We start from the raw sequence: 22,111 nt of genomic DNA, 5'->3' as shown, positions 1-22,111 counted from the left end.
ATCATTACAACAAATCATATCAAAGGAAGGTCACTCTCACATTCTTGTCCAGGGTTGCCAGGTTGGCCTTTTAAAGGCCAAATTTCGAGAATTTGGCCTTTTTGAAGCAGTTTGGCCTTCAAAAAAATGTATTTGGCTTTTTTTTAAAAGGTGTAACGCACGGACTAACAAAGGGATGAACAAGCAGAATATTATATAGATGTTTTTATCCCTAGCATTCTTATGATTTCAACTCCGATTCCTTCCAAAAAGCTCGACTCCTACTCCTATGATTCGAAAATATCCGAAACCGACCCCTTATTTTAAAGTGTTCCAATATTCAAACTGTCTGTTGATTCTTTAGAGATTAACAATTCGTAATCCCACTCTAATTCCGACTCCTAGCATTATTATGAGTTCGACTTCAACTCCTTCCAAAATTTATAACTGGTAGAAAGTGTGTCAAGTTAGTATAGTTAAAAAATAAAAGGAAGAAAAAGAAACAGTTGCTTACCTAGTGAAGCAAGCGCTACTCTGTTAATATGTTGCGTTAACTTGTTTGCTAATTTGGTTTTTGGATTTGCCGAGACCAAAATGTACATTGGGTTCTCGGTCCGTACTTATTCCTTCTTCCGGAACTAAAATAATTCCGGTTCCTTGCGCAAAGGAGTGAATAGTTCCCAAGGTACTGGAGAAAAAACGCCGAGTAACGTGACTGTTCCATTTTGCGGACGGAACAACTACATCGGAAAAGTTTGGGAACATAATAACGCGCACCGACTACAGAGAGAGAGAGAGAGAGAGAGAGAGAGAGAGTGAGTGAGTGTGAGAGAGAGAGAGAGAGAGAGAGAGAGAGAGAGAGAGAGAGAGAGAGAGAGAGAGAGAGATACAATTAGGATTGTCAGAGACGGAACAATTAAGCGCGAAGCTATTCAATGAGAGCGGACATTGGAACAAAAGGGTGTGTTTATTTTTTATTTATTTTTTTTTTTTTTGTGAATGACGTCACAGCCCGGAGATAAATAATGGTCACCCAAAATGACTCCGAATAAGTGGAACATGAATTGTCAACAAGACGGAAACGCGAAGTAGTGCGTACGTGTTGAATCAAACAAAACAGGCACGTTATGAAATGTCCCCACTTACTAGCCTCACCACGAGGGCAACCCGATGCGCAAGGCGGGTTTGTTGACGTGGGGAAAAATCCAGCTCCCGCTAAAAAAGGAGCACTCTGGATCGGAACAATTTTTTTTTAATTGCCTCCGTGTAGAAGCATTTCTCTTTCACTGACCGAGTACAGAAAATACAAAGTGTAGTATCACAACAGGTATAACAGTTTGTTCCTAGCCAAAAGGCTAAGGATATTATCATTAAAAAAAAAAAAAAAAAAGGAAAGGAAAAATAAGTTGTTGGAGAATAACGTTGAAACCCATTTCTCTGTAAATAAATGACGGCCGCAAACAAGTAAATTACCTCTCTATATAGCCCCGATCTCTCTCTCAAACACACACACACACACACACACACACACACACACACACACACACACACACACACACACACACACACACACACGCACACGCACGCACGCACGCACGCACACACACACAATAATCTATGAACACGTGTTTCGCCGTACTACGACCATTTTATCTGTACAATATATGATAAATAAATATAGGAACAGATTATTGAATCCTGTGGTATCAAGTCTTATAAAATATTTTTAGGAGGTAATATTTTTCTATAAGACAATCCCAGTCAAAGTACTTTGAATTGTATTCTTTGTTCAAATAATAAATTTTCGCTCTGAAAACTTATATTTTCCTGAATTAAATTTACGTATTAATACTTTGTATATATATATACGATGATTTCCAACCACTTGGGAGAGATTTAGAGAGATTGGAAAGATAAAATCTTGATAAATAGGTGCCTCACGAAATGAACAACAACCAAAAGAAACGCCGTTATGAAGTGTCATCTTCCCTTTACGCAACAAGAATAATCCGTTTCTCGACCGAGTTGCGACTTGCGATGAAAAGTGTGTCCTTTATGACAACCAGCGACGCTCAGCTCAGTGGTTAGACGCCGACGGAGCTCCACGGCATTTCCCGAAGCCAGAGTTGCACGGCGGAGAAGTACTGTTAACAAATGGATGAAATGCATCAGAAACTCCAAGAACTTCGCATTAATCAACAGAAAATGCACAATTCTCCTCCACAGCAATGCCCGAAAACAGAAGTTGAACAACTTGGGCTACGAAACTCTGCCTTATTTGCCATATTCTCCAGACCTTTCACCTACCGACTACTTCTTTTTCAAGCATCTCGACGTGAGAAATGCTTAAAAAACCTAAGCGATATCAAAAACGCTTTCAGCGACTTCATCGGCACCAGAACGCAAGATTTTTTCGTTAGTCATAACTACACTTGTTTTGCGTTCGCAAAAGTATGTTAATTCTGATGGTGCTTATTTCAATTAATAATTTTTTTTGCGCCGAGATATGCTCATCTGAATTTAAAAGTTAAAAACCGCAAGAACTTTCCTGTCAACAATATATATATATATATATATATATATATATATATATATATATATATATATATATAATTATTTTTTATTCTTACAGACACTAGTATTTCATGCTTTCGCAATCATCAGTGCAGGAAGTGACGATTGCCGCTGGCCGAAGGATGCGATCCTGCGACGAAGCTTCACTAGCGAGGAACTTAACTTCTATGTCATTATTAACCGTCGCATAATGAAGAGAAATTTTAACATTAATAAAGTTTAATGTTAATTCAGACGATCTATAGTGATCGAATGACAGGAAGTCGCGATCTCGCACCAAGGCCTTTGGTTTTTAATTTCCTAGATAATGTTCAACTTTTAAGAATTTATTTCTTGAAGGGGCGAAATAATTGAAATAACTCCAAACATTATGTTAGTCAGGCATATTAATTTATTACATCTAAAACATAGGAGTGGTTATTTAGTCTAGGAATCACTTTTCTAGCGTCTTGTCTCTTTTTCTTTTAATATGTTCATCTCGATTGGTTGGTTAGCTGGGGTTTTTTTTGTTTGTTTTACGGCATATCAACCCTTTTCAGGTTATTTAATGTCGAATCCAGTGATTTTGAAGAAAAAGTTTTAATAGAATATATATATATATATATATATATATATATATATATATATATATATATATATATATATATTCAAGTTGGTTTCTATTTAACCCATAGTCGAGACCCTAACAGGTACTACCACTCCGGGTCAGAGTGGACTTGGGAGCAACGACAATTAAGTGGTGGCTCCACACTCCCCAAAGCCCGCAAGCTGGGGCCTCACTATCGAATATAGTTTAAGGTGTTTATCTTGAAACATGGGTTAAGATTATATAATATAATATTATATCAACAAAGTCCAGTAAAGAGTTGTTAAATGACCCCAGGTCAAAGTTCAATGTTTTAACTTTGACCTCTATCACAATATGCGCAGATATCAAGGTCATCTGCTAACGTCATAATTATATTCACATGTATATTTGTCAAGCTCAAAACAATTATTTTTTTTATATACTGAACGCACTTGCATCATAGCTCTATTTATATAAAACTAGCAGGAGACCCAACGTTGCCCGGGATTGAATGATGATCAACAAATGTTTCACACTCCCATATTTTATTGTCACCGAAATCGATAAAATAGCCTATTTTTCTATCAAATCGATTGATTGCCTGCTCTAGTTGGGGGGGGGGTACATCGTGGTGCACCGAGAGGAAGATTTACATGCCTCCCAGCAATGACTTAGTTCACAATACATTGTAGATTACACTGCACAATAGAGAACCTACTATGGATTTTATAATTTATTTCTATATAATGGTTTGAATTAAAGTTCAACATGAAAAAGTTAAGTATCATTGTACAATTGTGCTATAAACTGAAGCATTCATTTCGAACGCGCCCCTGTCATATCAAAGAAGCTACTGTTGATTGCATATGTCGGGCCTTTCGGCTTGTGCTGTGATAAAATTTCTCAAATGCGCTTGTGAGTTAGCCTGTGTAAGGTGTTAACTTTGATCTAAATCGCCTGTCTTTCTTTCATTGGATTAATGTAAAAAAAAAAAAACAAAGATTAATGAGAAAAGCGGATATACTAAAAAACATTAAAATTATATTCATACATAGGGTGGAACGATAAAATTGTCGCTCTGGAAAAGACGACATGATTCCATTTCCATTTGATAAAAACCGGTTTTCTTTTTTTTTTGCAGACCAACTACTTATCGGCAAGTTGTGTACAAATCTCAAGAGCGAAAGGAGCCTCCTATCATGTCTAAAAGTGACACAATGTTGAACAAGCTTGATCGGAGATGCACCGCTGTACAACTCATGCTCTCTACCGATCAAGTTATGACAATAGGACCATTGCCAACACCTTCAAAATGCATCGCTGGATTGACACGAATAACAGGGACGTACATAGAGTGATAAAAACAAAGTTTCCAACCACGGTTATGGTCTTTGGTGTGGTTTCAAGTGAGGGCCACATCATGCAGCATCACATTTGCGAAGTCGGCTTTGAAAGTCAACACCAAAGTGTACCTGGATGTGCTGAAGAGTGTGGTGATCTTCTGGAGCAATCAGGTGGCCGTTGGCAGACCTTGGGTGTCGTAACAGGACTCACCGCCGGTCCACAAGTCCAAAGAAGGAAGGCTACAACTTTGTATTCGTCTCTCACTGCCCCCTCCTCCTCGACCTGAACCTGTTGGACTACTTCGTTTGCTTATACGTCGAGAACACCACCAACATGACCTCCTACAACACTAAAGCCAGCCTGATTGCCGCCATTCTCTGAGTATTCACCGAGCTTCCGCCGGTGTGTGTGGGAAAGCCATGCTCCCACTTCCTGACCCGAAGGCTGAAGGAACATTGAATAGATGTCAGCTCTACTACATAATCAAGTTACCTGAATTGATTTTTTTCAAAAAGCGCTTGAAAATAAAGTTGTAGTGTTATTTTCTTTAGGGCGACACTTTTATCGTTCCACCCTGTAATTATGTGAGATGTTTAATGTTTCGTTGTTAGGTAAGGTTTGAAGGTTGCAGTCAGCGAAAGGCGCGAAAAAAAAAAAAAAGGATCTGTATAGGCGGTATAATTGTTTTATGTTGTTTTTGTGAAATATTATTAAACCAGCAGGGGTACCCGGCGTTGCCCGAATGCGGAGAGGTTCTATGGTAAGGGTATTGATCAACGGAGCCCTAAAAAGATATTTCAAACAAAAAAAAAATAAATAAAAATAAAAATTAACCAGCCTCCTAAAAATATGTAAATAGCAGCGAGTACCCGTGCGAGTGCAAAAAAAAAAAAAAGAAAAAAAGTAGTAAGCATGTAGGCAGGCTCGAATCTATAACGCTACGAGGGAAAAGAAGTGAAAAAAAAAGCGAACGGCTTTGTTGCCGCGCCCAATCTGACATACGACGTCGCCGCCGTTCAAATTAAGCTCAGTCATTGCAAGTCGTATGATGACTTTGCAAGAATGTCGACGAAAAAAGTAACCCCTCCTTGTAAAAAACGGCCAAGTTAACGGTGAAAGAATTAATGTTTTTGGCCAATTTTGGGATATTTATCGGCCGGAGACTGAGCTTTCAATCGATACCAATTTTGTCAGTGTTAATCGAGAGTATCGAAAGTTTCAGCGAGATATACAAACGTTTGAGATTTATATTATAGTTTCAGCGAGATATACACACGTTTGAGATTTATATTATAGTTTCAGCGAGATATACAGACGTTTGAGATTTATATTATAGTTTCAGCGAGATATACACACGTTTGAGATTTATATTATAGTTTCAGCGAGATATACAGACGTTTGAGATTTATATTATAGTTTCAGCGAGATATACAGACGTTTGAGATTTATATTGTAGTTTCAGCGAGATATACACACGTTTGAGATTTATATTATAGAAGAAGATAGATGAAGAATCATTTCTATTTAAAATCAACTTAGTATTATGCATGTAACAATGAGAAAAGCAAGCTTGAAATGTGTCAAGATTAATTGAATAAGCTAAAACAAAACAAAATAGCGACCGTATTTGAACTGATGTCGTGTTTATCCAAACTCGGGATGACTAGACACTATTTATTAATAATACAAATTAAAAATATTTAACAAAAACAACAAAATAGAACCGTTTTTTAATGCATGTACTAATTTTATTTTCTTGCGTTCTCCTCTGACCGCAACCTTTAAATTTTACCTGTCTTTATTCTTCAGCAGAAAATAAACGAATCTGTGATTTTCTTTTTACGAGCCAAGACATTTTTCCGTTCATTTTGTCGCTCTTATTATTTGTACGTTAAAAAAAAAAAATGACATATGCGGTCAATACTGCGGAGTTCTTGAAATATTATATATCCCACCATATCAGTTAATTTGATTGTAATCATATCCAGATTTTCAATTAATCTCCCTTCCCTGTCTTTTAACACACACACATACACACGCGCGGGCACGCGCACAGTCGTCAACCACATCACTATATATATATATATATATATATATATATATATATATATATATATATATACTATTTATTTATCTATATATATAAAAGCGAAAATGTGTGTATGTATGTATGTTTGCTTTTAGTGTATGTCTGAGGAAGGCTTTTTTCCGGCGGATTCTCGAGGCCGTCGCTCATTTTTAAAACTTTTTATATCACGTCTAAATGATAATATTTACGACTTAACAAGGGGGGGGGGGCTCTCTATTTAATTTGCCCGACTTTGAAACGTTAAATATTCGACATTTTCGGATCGGCACGTGTTGTTTTCGTTTTTCGGTATAAAAAAAGCGAAACTCGATTCGAATCACTGCCCGCGGGGCCCTGACAGCCCACCCGCCCTGTGCGGCCCTGGCGACAAGATTAAAGTGTAGTATCTGTCGTAACAGATACTGCAAGCAAAGACCATATATGGGGGTAACCCCACATATCAGACCTTGGTCAATGTAGGGATCACCCTACAGACCAACAGTTACTATCCAGCTCCCATTACCCATCTCTCGGGATCTGGTCCCCTTTTCCCTCCCCCCTCTCTCTCCACATTAAAAAACGGCCTTGTGCCTAATTTGCTCAGTGGGGAAGCAAATAAATACAGCAGGCCCACGGCCAGTGGTCTCTAGAAAGCGATGTAACGTTTGGTCAATGTCGGTTTCGTCATATCAGACGGTTGCTTTCATTTCTAATAAACAGGGCGCTGGTTTTCCCCAAAGTTAGGTAAAAACAAACAAACCGTGTTATTGACCTGATTAAAAACTGTCCCGCAGAAAATGTTAGCTGTTGAATAGCTATTGCTTACAATCGCCGCATGTGCATTAAGCTTTTTCGTATAAAAAAAGAAGCCAACAGACTCGCACTCAAAGTTCACGTCATTGACTCGTCAAAAACGGGCACCTGCCAGGTTGCACTTTTTTTCACACTTTACTATTTTCTAACTGCGCGCCAAGGCTTCGTTTTCTTTTTAAAACAACCAACAATTTTTCTTTTCATTTACCCAAAAACACACACACACCTACAAACACCCGGGCAACGCCGGGTACCCCCGCTAGTCTCTATATATAAACGCGAAAAAAAAATGTGTGTAGGTATGTATGTTTGTTTGTGTGTTTGTATGTCTCGCAAAAACTTTCCACACGAGTCACGGATTTTCGCCAGATCGGTATCATTTTAAACTTCCAACCTTCCAAATATCGAAAAATTGGCCAAAAACGTTAATTTTTTCACCCTGAAATCATCACTTTTCTACAGCAAAAACCGTCTTCTCATGACGAATTCGGTTCTACGCATGCGTCATACGACGTCGTAACCGGATTTAATTTAAATATTTGAAAAAAACTTGATTTAGTTTAAATATTTGAAAAAAGTCCGTGAACGTCGTCTTAGTTCAGTAGCTTAGAGCGCTGGGTCATTATCTAAAGGTTTTGGGTTCGAATCGTGGTGTGAGATGTCTTTTTTTTTTTCGATTTTTTAAATTTTAATATTGAAGCAGGGTTATTTAAGCCATTTTTCACGTGTTTGTTTTTAACCTTCGCTTCTTTTTACTTCGCTTATTCTTAGGTTTTCATTAACACTCCCCTACCCCCGACCGACCACACACACCCAAAAACACCCTGGCAACGCCGGGTACCCACCGCTTTTTCGACTTTTTAAATTTTAATATTGAAACAGGGTTATTTAAGCCATTTTCACGTGTTTTTTTATTTTTTTTTCAGATTTTTAAAGAAGTTTTAGCGTTTGTTTTTCTATTTTTTTTGTTTTTGTTTTCCGATTTTTACATTTAACATTAGTTTTTTGTGTTTTTTAAAAATTTTTTTTATATATTTAATTTTTATTTAATATTTTAAAATATTTACTTCGCTTATTCTTATGTTTTTATTACCCCCCCCCCCTCAGCGGCCGAGCACACACATCTCTAAACACCCGGGCAACGCCGGGTACCCCCTGCTAGTATTTATATAAAAGGAACTTTTGCGCGCGCGTGTGTATGTGTGCGCACGCGCGTGGTTGTTCTTTCACTATGAACTCTAAATCGGCAGTGGCGATTTTTATGAAATTTCACACAAATGTACTTCGTGTATCTGGCACTGTTCTTAGATAGGTTTTGCATCGGAATGTCTCCGATAAGTATCGATAATTGAAATAATCCGATTAAAGACGGAACCGTTCGATTTTGACCAAAATTAACACTTTTGTGCAGCCTCGCATCACAGGTGCATTTTGAGAAGTTTTATCACGGCACAAGCAGAAGAGTATGGAATCTAAAATCAACAGTAGGTTCTTTGATAAGACATGGGCGCGTTAAAAATGATGTTTCTGTTAGAATACGGTCCAACCATGATATCTGACGTTTGCATTTTCTACTTTAATTCAAGTTAATCAGAAATAACTTCATAAAATGAATAGTAGGTTCTCTACAGTGCAATGTAGATTGCAATGTATTGCGGTAGGTGTGTCAGAGTTTTTTGGGAATTTTTTACACCCCTAACACAAAACTGCGAATAAAATATAAAGAAACTCGTAATTTATCTTTTTAATGTGGTTTGTTTAATTTCTTTATGGAATATACTTCCAAAATAAACTATTAAAGTTTTTTAAAAAATGATAGAAATATGATTTTTTATTAAAAAAAAAAGTATTTACAAAGTGCATGCGCGCGCTCATGCAGCCATTTTTCCACGTAATGAAATGAATTGAATTTTACGAGTTAAATTTTTTTCAATTTTTTCACTTTAAAAATGTATCAAAATTATTCTATTGGTTCAATTTTTACGATATTTGCAGGTTTAATGTGAAATTTTATGCTCTTACCAATAAACCGAATATGATATTTTAGACAAATGATTTCTTTTAATCCCCTCCCCTTCATTTTGAAATGTCTGTTAAAATGAAAATAATTCATTTTCTCACTTAAGGTTCATATATCAAAAATTGAAGATAAAAGATCAATAAATAAAATAATCTAATTTAAAACAAAAAGGAATAGTTTTGTGCAAATTTACCAGTAAAGTCAAAAGTTTAAAACCTTTAAAAAAAATAAAATTAAAAAAAAACGCGGATATTTTTAAGTGGAACCTCATATTTTGAAAATATTGTCCAGTAAATATTAATCACTTACTATAATTTTCTCTATTTCATTCAATGTTGTTTTATTTTAGATATTAAAAAAAAATTCCTTAAAGAAATAAAATATTTTAAATCAAAAACTCATGTATTTCTTTAAGAGAATAATAAAAAAAAAATGGAAAATTTGTCGAGGGGTTTGTTTATAAAAGTAAACTTACTTATGAGTGAATGTGATCATTTTTCAAGTACGGTGACCCATGTGACTAACTTTTGCTGACAGCAAACACATGTCAGAAATAGAAAGAGGAGATTAATTATGGCGCTTATAGGCCACCGTAGTTCTCAACTGGAAGAAAGGGAGACAAATCATCTCTGTGACCATCTGATCTGACAATTTAAAGTCGCGGTATTGCTTAAAAATTATTTTTTTTTTTAAGTACTTGGAATATAAAATATAAATATGGATAAATTCTTAAAAATGAAATCTTTTCAAAGAAAACTGATTTAAAAAAAAAAACAAATATTCCATATTTTGCTATTAAACCTGTTATTATTTTAAAATTTGGTCTTTGCTCCTTTGATTGAAAAAAAATAGGGTTTAAATTACATTTTTCAAGTAGTTATAAGCTTCGAATGATAGTAAGTCTAATTATTCAAGTTTTTATCACGCATTTTTAATGACGACTTCTAACACTGCTAGTATTGCGGACTAAGTTATTGTGAGCTTTCTCTCGGTATACTGCGGTGGATTCACAACTACAGCATGCAATCAATTGGTTTGATTGAAAAAATGGGCGATTTCACAAATTTCAATGACAATAAGAGTATTGGAAGTGTGGAACATTCGTTAATTCTTATTCAATTCCGGACAACGTCGGGTCACTCTGCTAAAACTGACCTTTAATATATTCCTTGGTTGAACATTTAATGATTTAATGAACTTTGTAAATTTTCCAATTTTATTTTTCGTCATTTAAATATTTCTTTTATATCTACGTAATATGTTATATTGTGGCATCGATCCTGACAAATCTGTTCCTGGCATTGGTAGAGCAAATTTTGGACGACGATGGCGTCTTGGGTGCTACCAGGAACTACACCAACAATTAATATGAATTGTTTATAAATGTTATGGTTCGGTTGTTTGGTTGTTTTGTTTTACGGCATATCAACTCTTTTCGGGGTTATTTAAAGTCGAATCCAATAATTTTGGAAAAAAAGATTTTATGCTTCTAATTCTTTGTCTCTTTAAATATTTACTATGTTGTTTGGTTGTGGGCCGAAACAATTGTATGTAATTTTGTAACTAAAACTTTCCGAAAATAAGTATATCCTTATTAACATGGTATCTTGAAAGGAAAAACTATAGCTCTAGTGTATTATTATTCATCGGACTACTGTTCTCATCTTGAGTGTGCTTTTCACAACGTTTCGATCGATATAACCCCCGACCTTCTTCAGGTGTATCTTGTCGAACTCGGGAATGTTTCTGTTGAACTCGGGAATTTGGACGGAATTTCGAGCGGAATCCTTTATTTACTTTAACGGGGTAGCGTGCTCTTGTTCCGTCAGCCATGACTGGATAGAGGTCCTAAGTAATTCGCAAATGTATATTTTGGTCGCCCACACTGAGGATTGAACCTTCAATCGTCAGGAGAATATCACTTTTACAATTGATTTTTCCCAGTACTCTAACCACTGCGCCACGGGTCCTTGCAGACAGTTCTAGTACAAATTTTAGGAGCCAAAATTTGTACTATATAAAAAATAAAAAACCGGGGAATGAAGTAGATAAAAAATATATAAAAAATATAAAGAGTCAAGTGACAGAAATAAAGAGGTAAAGATAGATAAAAAGAATTAGAGATAGAAAAATAAATATAGAAAGATACAAATTAAAATATATATATATATATATAAAATATATATATATATATAAAATATATATATATATATATATATATATAATATATATATATATAAAATATATATATATATATATTATATATATATATATATATATATATAATATATATATATATATATTATATATATATATATATATATATATAATATATATATATATAATATATATATATATAAAATATATATATATAAAATATATATATATATATATATAATATATATATATATAATATATATATATATATAAAATATATATATATATATATATATATATATATATATATATATAAATAATAATAGTTCTAGGGGATACGTAGTTATTAGATAATAAAAAATAATATAGGAGAATAAAAAAAAATAAAAATAGGGAAATAAAGTGGATAAAAAAAAGCAAAAATATATGGATATAAATAGTCAAGTGACAGAAAAAAAGAAGTAAAAATAAATAAAAAGAAATTGAGATAGAAAAATAAAATAAATATAGAAAAATACGAAAAAAAAAAAAATAGAAGGATATCAAATAAAATGAATGTTCGATAAATGGGAAATTATCCAGCTGGAGAGCTTTATTTAATGCCAGATGTGGACACGTAATGCCAAGCCTTTAATCAGATCCTTATTGGATTCGAGACAAGTAACGAAATATTTTTTCAAGAAACCAAAGCAGATAAATAAATATAAGTTCTTTTGAGATGAAACTGTCTTCGTCCAGTTTTGATAGTGATTCAAACAACCGTCTAATTGACGGATGTAGAAAAATTGCAAAAAAAATCTTTTTTAGATATTTGAGCTTGGACGAAAATATAGAGAAAAAATTTACGTCTCTCTTTAGCAAGACAAAATATTTGGAATGGTTATTTTATCCAGAGTGTACATTAGTATTTCGCATTTATCATCCATCATATGGAAAATATGTTTTCCTTGATAGATGGTGCAGGTATTTTATGTGTTTCTTTTGCGTGTGCGAATAGCGATCCAAGTGAAGAAATAGTTACTTGCAGGAATAAATCTTAGTTGTAGACAAATCGAGGCATCCAGTGAAAAATGAAAGGACGTATCTTTACAGGCTTCGAAAAACAACAGTATAAAAAGTTCCTACTTACCCAACACCCTAATTGATGTATACCTACACATCCTTACATTATTCGTAGATATTTATGCTAACGACACTACAATCTATAGTAAAACAACAAAGACCGTAAACGACCAAGTTCTCTCTGATTCTCTCTCCTCTGATCTTGAGCATGTTGTACAATGGGGGGAAGGGTGGCTGGTTACTTTTAATGCATCTAAGCTTCTATCTCTACACCATCTACGCTCTGGCATCGGTTGAAATGAATGGCTCTCGTCTTAGAGAGGCTCCATGTGTTTCGACAAGCTTCTGGGCTTGATCTTTACTCCTGGCCTGAAATGGAACACGTATATGAAATCCATTGCCGAGTTTGCTGGAAAAATGGTGGTATCCTCCTACCACTCCAGCAGATATCTAACTCCTGATGCAATTCTCTACCAATATAAAAGCCAAGTACTGCCAACGACGGAGTACTATTGCCACATCTGGGCAGGATAAGCTGCTAGAAGCAGCTTATCCTGCCTTGACAGAGTTCAGAAGAGACTTCGTAGCTTAGTGGGGGATGCCCTTTTCTCTTCCATGCAACTTCTTTCCCACAGAAGAGACGTTGCGAGCCTGCCTCTGCTATATCGTTATATTTCATGGCAAGTGCTCGTCTGAGCCTCAATCTATGGTCCCCACTCGTCTAGCCAAAACCACTATCAATAATTTCCCACACTCTTTATCTATCCCTAAACCTAAATGTAGATTCCATAAACAAAGCTTCTTCCTTAGAACTACACGCCTGTGGAACTCTCTTCCGATTGCCTGCTTTCTAGCTGACTACAATCTGATTGTCTTCAAGTCCAATGTAAACAAGTTCTTGATGAACCGTCCTCCTAAGTAATCACATTTACAAAATTTCCACTACTTATGGTTAATACACTATAATCACATTGACTAATGTATACCAAGTAACCCTTATCCTCGAGTGGCCTACGGGCCTTGATAAGTGGTAATTCCTGTGTAAAAAAATAGCTTGTTAAATTAAGTAATAATCTCTATATATCACTATATAGTTTTTATACCTTCATTTTCTCTCATTATTTACTCGTATTGTATGGCCGGGCAACGGCTAGCGTATATATATATATATATATATATATATATATATATATATATATATATATATATATATACTAGCAAAAGTACCCGTCGTTCGTTGACTGGGTTCAAAAACAGCCTACAGAAAATGGACTCTGATTTATGAAAGTATGATAGGTTATGAAAAGGAGTGGTTGTAAATTTGGGGGTATCAAAACCAAAGCAAAATATGATGAAAGTAAAAAATAAAATAGATAAACCCCATAATTTATTATACCATACCTGTTCACACTGAAATTCTTATCACAATATTCTGTGGATCTGCATTAAAAAACCTTGTTAAACTTTGTGATATATTTCCATTCTATGAAGGTCAGGTGCGAACGAACATCCCATAATTTTATTATACCATATTTCTTCAAACTGAAACATAATTATCAAAGTATACTTACGCAGATAGATATGTGTTAAGTTTGCAGGTTGAAACAAGTAACGTAGCAAGCAATATAAATGACGACTCAACAAACAAAGGTAGATCAAATAGAAGTGTATTAGGAAAAGGTATATTTACAAGATATTTACATAATGGTGTCAAATAAGAGAATCTTTGCTGGAGAAACATATCTGGTCTCGGCGGCCTTCGGTGGCTTCTGGTGAACACACACTCAGACTAGCTGAGTCTTCCTATTTATGTGTAATTACTATGCACATATGCAAATGAATGTGTGCCACCACAACACTTTCCTCCCAAGATTTGAAGTCGCACAGATTTCAGTATCTTTTTCTCTTGGGATTTAACATTAATGGTTCATTAACTTTCTTTTTCTACCTGATCTTCGGGGTTCAAGTGTATATTGAGGCGGTTCCAAATTAAAGGATTCGTATATGATATCCATGGTTTCCTTCTCTTCGACTGCTGTTGTATAATATCCCACTCTTGAATGTGGCGTTTTTTTATTTGGTTCATGTGCCTTTTATGTATATTTTGTGGACCTTTAATCATGTATGTACAATCACCAATGCGTTTATCCACTACTCCACATTCCCAGTAAGAAATGTTATTCCTGTAGCACTTGAAATATACTCGATCTCCCGAGTTATATTTCTTTCTTATCATGTGTGTAGTGTTTCGGACAATTGCCTGTCTTGGCAATAGTTTATCAACCGCTGATTTCACCTTTCTGGCAAACATTAAATCAGCTGGTGATATGTTTGACGGGGTATTACGGTGCGGTGTTCCTGTCTGTTCCAATCTGTCTAATTCTTTATTAATCTTTTCCAACCCAGCGAACGGAACGTTTCGCTTTTTTCTAAAAATTGGGCTGGTGTTTTCTTTAAGTTCAAACGAGGCTTTAAATTTATTGCAACGACCTAATTTAGTCATAAATACACCACGGAATAATTTTTTTAAAGTCCTCTTTTATATTTTCTGTTGTTGGAGTAGTACATTCTATTTTTTTTACAGAATGTATTAATTGGCTTATCCCAGAGTTCAAATTTCTCAATTAAATCTATTCCAAACAGATTTTTGCTATTTTTCAATACGAACATTTTTAATTTCTTCGTAATCCCTTTCAATTTTATCGGAAGGATAACTTCTACTAATTTTATCTCACCACCAGTTACCGTCCGAGCTGATTTACTTGTTTTCATCATGGTTGGTTTACCCAACTTTTTCCATGTATTCAAGTTTATTATAGAAATATCGGATCCTGAATCCAGTTGCAATTTTGTTGGCGTTTTAAATATTTCCGCTTTTATGTATTTTCGCCGATTTTTGTCTAATTTTTCATTTGATTTTTTTTGCTGTACTGTCTTTCTGGGGAAATCTTTATATCTGCAACAATCGCTTTTGTGTCCGACTTTCTTGCAAATGTAGCATTTTTTCTTATGAGGGCAATCCGATTCCCAATGTCTTTCTGCGCATCTCTTACAGTTATATCTAGGAAGAGGCTTGTTATATTCTTTACTATAATTACAATTATTATATTTGGAATATCTCGTTCCGTTTTGACTGCTTTTATTTGTATAGTTCTTGGTTTGTGTGTATGGTTTTCTAACCTTTCTTACATATGCCACTCCGGATTCTTCTATCTTTTTTAATCCTTTTTTAGTGTAATGGCCCTTTCACAATCCTCTGCTAATTTCTGAAGTGTTAAATCTTGCTCAGATTCCAGCTTAGACAACACTCGTCTGCGTATTTCTGCATTTTTCGTGGAGACTAACCCTTGTGCGAAGATTAGGCATTTGAAATCTTCTACTGTTAGTTCCGCTAGCTTAAAATTATCACAGTTTTTATTGACAAATGATGCGTATGTCAAATAATCTTGGTTGTCCATCTTCCTTAGATTCATACACAACCATCTCTTATGAAAAAGAGATATATTCGGATTAAACAATTCTTTTAGTAATTTTAGAGCTTCCATGAAATCTAATTCCATAGTTGTTTTTAGGTAATATATAATCTACGAACTTGCTGTGTTCTCTTACACCCAACTTCCTGAGTAAAAGGCTCACTTTCTGGCTATTTGGCCAACTTTTGCAGTCCAGTTGAAAGACATCCTCGTATCTTGTATAGTATGCTTCAAAAGTCTTTTCTTCCTCCGGCACATAATTAAATGTGTCCATGTTATTAAATATAGTTGTATGCGAGAAATTAGTACTGTCGACATTTTCTCGATTAGTCTTTAATAGTTCTAGTGTTTTTGCAAAACGTTCATTTTGCCTTTCTTCATATTCAAATTGTAATTTCTTCTGCCTTTCTTCTTGTTCAAGTTGTAATTTCTTCTGCCTTTCTTCTTGTTCCATTTGCCATTTCAATAATTTCTCCTCTCTACGTGCATCTAGCTCGGATTGCGCCTTTTGTTGCGTCTGCAAAAATTGCATTAACATTCTAGATAAATCTTCCATTTTTTTTTGTATCCTTCAGTAGCAGTAATGCAGTTATGAAGAAAAATTGTACAATTTCACATGCAACACAATATCCGTACCATATAAAATGGCTTATGTTATAAAAAAAAGTTGTTCATAGTTCCTGTTTTCAATAGTAATATCGCTGCTAGAATAATATTTTCTCACTTCCCTAGCGAGTCAAGCTCATTCAACCACAGCATAAGAACTGAGGCTTTTGCTGAAACCACAAAATACGATTTACTTTTCCGTTTTAGGCATTTCCTAATAAATAACAGCCGAACTTAAGTACAACTCTTTCCATAGAAAAAAAAAGTTTTTCAACTCGAGTCACAATTGAAAAAAATAAAATGTATGGACTACATTTAATTTTTTTTTTTTTTGCGTGACGTTTTACTGTCTTATATCCGTTATCCAGTGACAACTTTAGTTAAAAAAAAATCTTTCCTTGATTTTAGTTTAACTGTGGTATTTTTTTTTTTTTTTGTTAAATACCGAAGAGAAAAATTTGGTTTACCAAAAAGTCTTTAGTTGGTATTTACAGCAATTTAGGAAATCCACTGGTGAACTTTTTTTTCTTCGTATGTTACTTCCTTGTAATTTAGTAACACGAATCTGTTCTTCGTAATTTAGTAATACGAATCTGTTTGTCGTTTTACAAAAATTCACTTTTACAGTTTGATATTTTTTTTTTTAAAGATGGATTCCACGGGAAACGGCGTAAATCGTCGCTTTTTTTTGCCACGTTCGAGTTTTTTTTTTTCTTTGAGACTGCAATTAAAGGTTTTGGTTTGTCTCTTTTTTTCCGACTAGTATTTTATTTACTAAAATACTATTAATCGAGGTTACTTTTTTTTTTTTAACCTGAATGTAGTTTTTGTTCTTGGAATTTGGGAAACAACCGTTTCTTTCTTTTAGTGTTGTACTTCGAAGAAAATATTTTACAGTTTTCCAATGTTCGCTGAATTATTCATTTTTTTCCGCTTGAGTCGAACTTCTCTTTAGCGTAAAATCCGTTTTTACGACTATTTCGTTCGTCAAAACTTGTATTCCTTAGAAAGGTCAACGGTTGCGTTGTACTTATTTTTTTAGTGAGTTCTTTCCATTTCTTCGTCAAACTGTTATATTTGACGTTCATCCTCGTCGTCACTGTTAAGTTTGCAGGTTAAAACAAGTAACGTAGCAAGCAATACAAATGACGACTCAACAAACAAAGGTAGATCAAATAAGTGTATTAGGAAAAGGTATATTTACAGGATATTTACATAATGGTATCAAATAAGAGAGTCTTTGCTGGAGAAATATATCTGCTCTCGGCGGCCTTCGGTGGCTTCTGGTGAACACACACTCAGACTAACTGAGTCTTCCTATTTATGTGTAATTACTATCCACATATGCAATTGAATGTGATCCACCACAACAATATGAAAAGTCCTTATTAAAATTGGTGCCTATTTCCATTCTATGGAGGCCAGGCGCGAACGCAGACCCCACAATTTTATTATACCATCCCTATTTAAGTTAAAACATACTTATCAAAGTATTCTTATGTACATCTATATCAAAAACACTTGTAAACGTTTTTTTTTTTTTAATTTATTACATTTTTTATTTCCATACTTTGTGGACCAGGCACGAACGCAGACTCCACAATTTTAATGAACCACCGTTCTGCCAGATCAAACATACCCATTCCTGTGACTCTATACATCTTCTATCATTATATGTAATCAGTTTTTTCAAATAGTCAACCATATAGGAGCCTATTCGTGACCACACACACACACACACACACACACACACACACACACACACACACACACACACACACACACACACATTTAGCTTTATATTATATATATGACTACTTCATTTAATCACATGAATTAATATACGAAAGTATAGATTTATGCGTAAACTTTAAGCATTTACTTCAACGTAGGTAGAGCTAGGTAGTAAGTTATAAAATATATGTGGCAATTAAGCTACACAGAATATTCCGCGTTTCATCCACGCTAGGATTCATCAGGCTTATGCCTATATATATATATATATATATATATATATATATATATATATATATATATATATATATATATGAGTGTGGGTGTGTGTCTGTTTATGTATATATATATATATATATATATATATATATATATATATATATATATATATATATATATATATATAAGAACAAATAGTTATTAAAACATGTTAAAAACACTTTGAAAAAGAGTTAAAAACATTTAATTTGAAAAGGAAACACTAAATAAGTAGGTAGTCCTTAATCCGAGAAGTTTCGAAGAAATTCTTTCCTTCTCATCAGAGGGTAGGAATTAGCAAAATGCGGGATCAGATTTTGCTTTTTCAAAGTGTTTTTTAACATGTTTTATTAACTATTTGCTCTTACTATAAGCCCTATCTCCTATTTGGGTTTATCGAGCTTTTACATCTGCTTGAGAGTACTTTATAAATATTAATTTTTTAATATTTATAATATACTTTAGTTTTACCATCTTGGATCATTTTGGTAAATTTAATTGGAATTTTTATTATATATATATATATATATATATATATATATATATATATATATATATATAAACCACATCAAGCTTATGCCTATATATATATATATATATATATATATATATATATATAAACCACACACACACACACACACACACACACACACACACACACACACACACACACATTGGGAATGATGGTGACTATATAGAAAAATTAATTTTGAAGGACAAAAAGGTCGCTTGTTTTAATGGTACTGCTCCCGTCTTCGTAGCTCAACAACTTGTTGATTAAAAAAAATATGAGGCTTTTCTTTTGGAACGACCATCGTATTTTTCTTATTATTTTACACGCAATGGTTGGTACACCCCGTCTTCATTTTATTCCCATCATTGTTTTACGTTAAAAAAAAATACATTCAGGCGTACGCGCGTGCGCACACACGCACACACACATACACACACACACAAACGCACAAACACACGTGCGCGCACACACACAAACGCACAAACACACGTGCGCGCACACACACAAACATATTCACATACACACACTCTCTCACGCACGCAAACACACGCACATACAGACATCAACAGATACATCACACAGACATTTGTCTGCGCACGCCAGCCCCCCTTATATATATATATATATATATATATATATATATATATATATATATATATATATATATATATATATATATATATATATATTTTTACAGAGAGTCGTTATCCACACAAGCCGCAGTTCGCCATATGACGCCTCTTCACTGTGGCTAACCATGGTGAATGTTCAAAGCAAAGATCGAAAACCCGACGGCTAATACAGTAGTAAGCAAACACTCCCTTCACCCCATCTCACTCACCGCGAAAATAATAAAGAATTATAATGTTTCGGAATTTATTTTTATTGATGTGGTTTTATAGTTTCTATCATTTGGATTGTTAGGATTACCGTTCTTATATTGTACGTTATTCTTACAGTGTTTCGGCCGATGTAACTTCCGACTTTCATGCGTCTTGTCGAACATTAACCCATGGCGCAATGGACAGAGGGCCAAGTAATAATCAGTTTTAAGTGACAATCTTCTGGATGTTAAAGGTTGAATGCTATTGTTCATGTTACTAAATAAGCGAATTTTTGTCCGCGGGGCTGGAAATAAACAAAGAATACCACACAGGGGAAAATGACACTCGTAAAGGGTGTAGGAGTCATAAACATTATTACCTTGTTAACAAAATCGCAAACAAAGCGCTTAGGATTAGTTACAGGACAAATGCAACCCTAAGAATATATCATAAAGAATTGCTTACGACGTCTATTCTGTCATGCCTGACCAAACGAGAGCAATTTTTCTCTGAGGATTAAATGAATAGTTCCGAATTCGATACAGATTTCGTGAGTTCAAAAAAAAAAAAAAAAAAAAAGAGAAAAAAAAGAAAAAAAAACCAAAACAAAAGAAAAAAAAGACATCCCGAATTGCACAAGACGCAAAAGATTCTAGAAACAAGGAAACAAGACGCAAAAGATTCTAGAAACAAGGAAACAAAATGATACAAATGTGCTTTAAATATACTTGTATTATTTGAATTGTTTACAAATTATATATATATATATATATATATATATATATATATATATATATATATATTACAGCTAAAAAACGCCGCAGCTCACAAGAGCCATGACAGTCAACAAAGTAATATTGTGTATGTGTGTATATATTTGCAAATATATATATATATATATATATATATATATATATATATGCATGCATATATATATATATATATATATATATATATATATATATATATATATATATATATATAGTTAGTAATTTATAAAATATATATGGCGATTAAGCTACACTGAATATTCCGCGTTTCGTCCACTCTAGGACTCCTCAGGTTTATGCGGGAATTCTGTGGTTGTTTATCGTAAGCCTGAGGAGTCCTAGAGTGGATGAAACGCGGAATATTCAGTATAGCTTAATCGCCATATATATTTTATAAATTACTAACTAGCTCTACCTACGTATTGAGCACTTTTGAAGTAAATACTTAAAGTTTACACATAAATCTATACTTTCGTATATTAATTTTATGTGAGTAAATTAAGTAGTTATATATAGCGTTTTATTGTAAAAGTCTGAGGACGCTACAGACGGCAAAAAAAAACAAAAAAACAAAAAAACGGCCGTGTAGCCGAAACAATAATGTAACTTAACAGAAAGATACGGTAATAAAAAACAAAACGCTTATTTGCTCTACAACAGTATTGAGCACTTTCTTCAGTTTATATTAATTACCATCTCCACTAAATATATATATATATATATATATATATATATATATATATATATATATATATATATATATATATATATATATATATATATATATATAAAGACTGAAGGAAATAAGGAAAAGATTAAAAAATAAGTTAGTTACTTACTGTAGTTTGTGTGAACAAATCTGTTGTTGCCGTTGTGAAGTTGCGACCCTACCCAACTGGTAAACTGTTATCACTACGGCAGATGTCAACACAGTTTGTCTATTAACGCAGTGTCTCCACATCCCAGAGAGCGACAGACTCACCCTCGTGTTGATGACGGTGTTTTTCCGAACAAATTCAAACACTCATATTTCTGATCATGACACATCAAGGAGGGAGAAAAAAAAAAAAGTAAATAAATAAATAAATAAAAAATAATAAAGGACTCGCGTGACTTTTATACGTTAAAAAATAAGCAGTCATTTCTTAAAAAAAAAAGAAAAGAAAAAAAAAAAAAAGCATAGCTGACGATAACAAATACTCCCGGATAATAAAACTTAATCTATTAAATAAAATAAAACTATTCGTATTATTTGGATTTTTGGTCCCCGACAAAAGGAGGGTGAAATTTCCCCTTCTCCGCTCGTCTGTCCGCACTTTTCTCAACAACTCGCCTTGGAAGTTTTTC

The 22,111-nt window shown here is 33.9% G+C and overlaps 1 protein-coding gene across 5 annotated transcripts in view; it reads right to left on the bottom strand.

Moving 5' to 3' along the window:
* LOC145252768 (protein rolling stone-like) overlaps positions 1 to 22,111 on the bottom strand; it is an 88,938-nt gene that overhangs the window by 32,369 nt on the left and 34,458 nt on the right. For 2 of the 5 annotated variants that reach the window (XM_080112676.1, XM_080112679.1), the window contains exon 1: positions 21,604 to 21,796. The exons of 1 other annotated variant lie outside the window; for it this stretch is intronic. The gene's annotated coding sequence lies outside the window, so the exon portion shown is untranslated. Of the gene's footprint in view, positions 1 to 493; positions 773 to 21,603; positions 21,797 to 22,111 lie in introns of those variants that run through there. 2 more of the 5 variants (XM_080112675.1, XM_080112678.1) reach the window with 2 other exon arrangements.

The sequence above is a fragment of the Euprymna scolopes genome, chromosome 29, assembly GCF_053919585.1.
Source record: "Euprymna scolopes isolate OS-2025 chromosome 29, ASM5391958v1, whole genome shotgun sequence".
Classification (NCBI taxonomy): Eukaryota; Metazoa; Mollusca; class Cephalopoda; order Sepiida; family Sepiolidae; genus Euprymna; species Euprymna scolopes.
The sequence above is the reverse complement of the archived record's forward strand: the minus strand, read 5'-3'. Positions and strand labels throughout refer to the sequence as shown.